The 1,806-nt window shown below is 48.2% G+C and overlaps 4 non-coding genes across 4 annotated transcripts; all 4 read left to right on the forward strand.

Annotated features, from left to right (window-relative positions):
• Positions 1-969: 969 nt before the first annotated feature.
• On the forward strand, positions 970-1,042 carry Pmar_PMAR009874. The gene has a single exon. It is a non-coding gene; the product is annotated as a tRNA-Arg (tRNA).
• A 120-nt stretch (positions 1,043-1,162) lies between these two features.
• Positions 1,163-1,234, forward strand: Pmar_PMAR009875. Its single transcript has one exon. It is a non-coding gene; the product is annotated as a tRNA-Cys (tRNA).
• Positions 1,235-1,535: 301 nt separating this feature from the next.
• Positions 1,536-1,607, forward strand: Pmar_PMAR009876. The gene has a single exon. It is a non-coding gene; the product is annotated as a tRNA-Cys (tRNA).
• Positions 1,608-1,715: 108 nt separating this feature from the next.
• Positions 1,716-1,788, forward strand: Pmar_PMAR009877. Its single transcript has one exon. It is a non-coding gene; the product is annotated as a tRNA-Arg (tRNA).
• The last annotated feature ends 18 nt before the right edge of the window (positions 1,789-1,806 follow it).

Raw genomic sequence — 1,806 nt, forward strand, 5'->3', positions numbered from 1 at the left:
CAAAGCGGAATCCCAACACGGAATACCTCTTTCGAGACATGCCCGTGTGTAGCCGCTCACAAGGAGGCTACAACACAAGTATGCAAGCATGACTGTATAACATCCATACAGTCAAATAAATCAAGCAACCCTGGGGCCTTGCCCCAAGAAACAGCACATCCAAGCCCAGCTATCTTCTGCCAGAGGCAGAAGGGGCTCGCACGTCAGCTTCCACCTTGGCCAAACCGAGCTTCTCGAAGATAGAACCGGGGGTAGTCATAGTACTTGTGGTAGGTGTTCAAGACCTTTCTGACTAGTTCTTAGCAACAAGGAGCTGCTACCAGAATGTGAGGATATCCAGTGGGTTAGATATACTCGGGGGTTGGAGTCACTTAAGAACTCAAGTCAGGAAGGGGTAGTGTAGGGTTAGCTACGGTGGAAGGTAGAAGGAACTCAGTAGAAGTACACAAGACTTGATAGTCCGTAGTACAAAGACTCGAAAGTTCTTCCTGGAATTCCACAATGAGCAAAGAGTTAGCTACAGATTAAAGGCGAGCGAGATCTACTCTGTTCCTTACGGGAACAAGAAGATAGACAGTCCCGGAGGTCACGCGAGACAAAGGCCAAGGTAACTCTAGCTCAGGAATGAGCTAAGGAAAGTCCATGGCAAGTACTCAAGTAGTCCAAGCGAACACCATACGCAACGTAGTGGCGTAAACAGAAGTGGACGAATCAGGCCCAGAGAGGATTGTGCGGGTGCTCCAAGAGCACAATACACACACGTGAAACGACAAACCAGGTCACGTGAGGAGTCCACATCACAAGTGGTAGAGCGGCTGACTGCAGATCAGCAGGTCCTCGGTTCAAATCCGGGCGTGCCCTTTGAACTTTCGCAAAATTTTCATCAAGGAATTTTCGAGAGGTAGAGTAATCACTCATGTAATCGGCGGAACAGTCACAGACATCAACATGATCGGAAGTTGAATCATCGCCCTGCTGGCCCAATGGATAAGGCGCAACCCTCCTAAGGTGGAGATTCCGAGTTCGATCCTCGGGTAGGATAAATAAGTTTAGTGAGAATCATTAGAGGACGACTCGATTGAGCTGGCTGTAAACGACACAGTGAGGAGTGAAATTTTGAATGACAATAGGTCAAATGGAGGACTAGTCGAATTCTGTGCATGGGTGTGTAGCTCAGTGGTAGAGCGGCTGACTGCAGATCAGCAGGTCCTCGGTTCAAATCCTGGCGTGCCCTTTGAACTTTCGCAAAATTTTCATCAAGGAATTTTCGAGAGGTAGAGTAATCACTCATATAATCGGCGGAACAGTCACAGACATCAACATGATCGGAAGTTGAATCATCGCCCTGCTGACCCAATGGATAAGGCGCCACCCTCCTAAGGTGGAGATTCCGAGTGCGATCCTCGGGTAGGGTAAATAAGTTTAGTGAGAATCATTAGAGGACGACTCGATTGAGCTGGCTGTAAACGACACAGTGAGGAGTGCAATTTTGAATGAAAATAGGTCAAATGGAGGACTAGTCAAATTGTGTGCATGGGTGTGTAGCTCAGTGGTAGAGCGGCTGACTGCAGATCAGCAGGTCCTCGGTTCAAATCCGGGCGTGCCCTTTGAACTTTCGCAAAATTTTCATCAAGGAATTTTCGAGAGGTAGAGTAATCACTCATGTAATCGGCGGAACAGTCACAGACATCAACATGATCGGAAGTTGAATCATCGTCCTACTGGCCCAATGGATAAGGCGCCACCCTCCTAAGGTGGAGACTCCGAGTTCGATCCTCGGGTAGGGTATATAAGTTTAGTGAGAAT

Source organism: Perkinsus marinus (genome assembly GCF_000006405.1).
Source record: "Perkinsus marinus ATCC 50983 genomic scaffold scf_1104296965946, whole genome shotgun sequence".
NCBI classification, from domain to species: Eukaryota; Perkinsozoa; order Perkinsida; family Perkinsidae; genus Perkinsus; species Perkinsus marinus.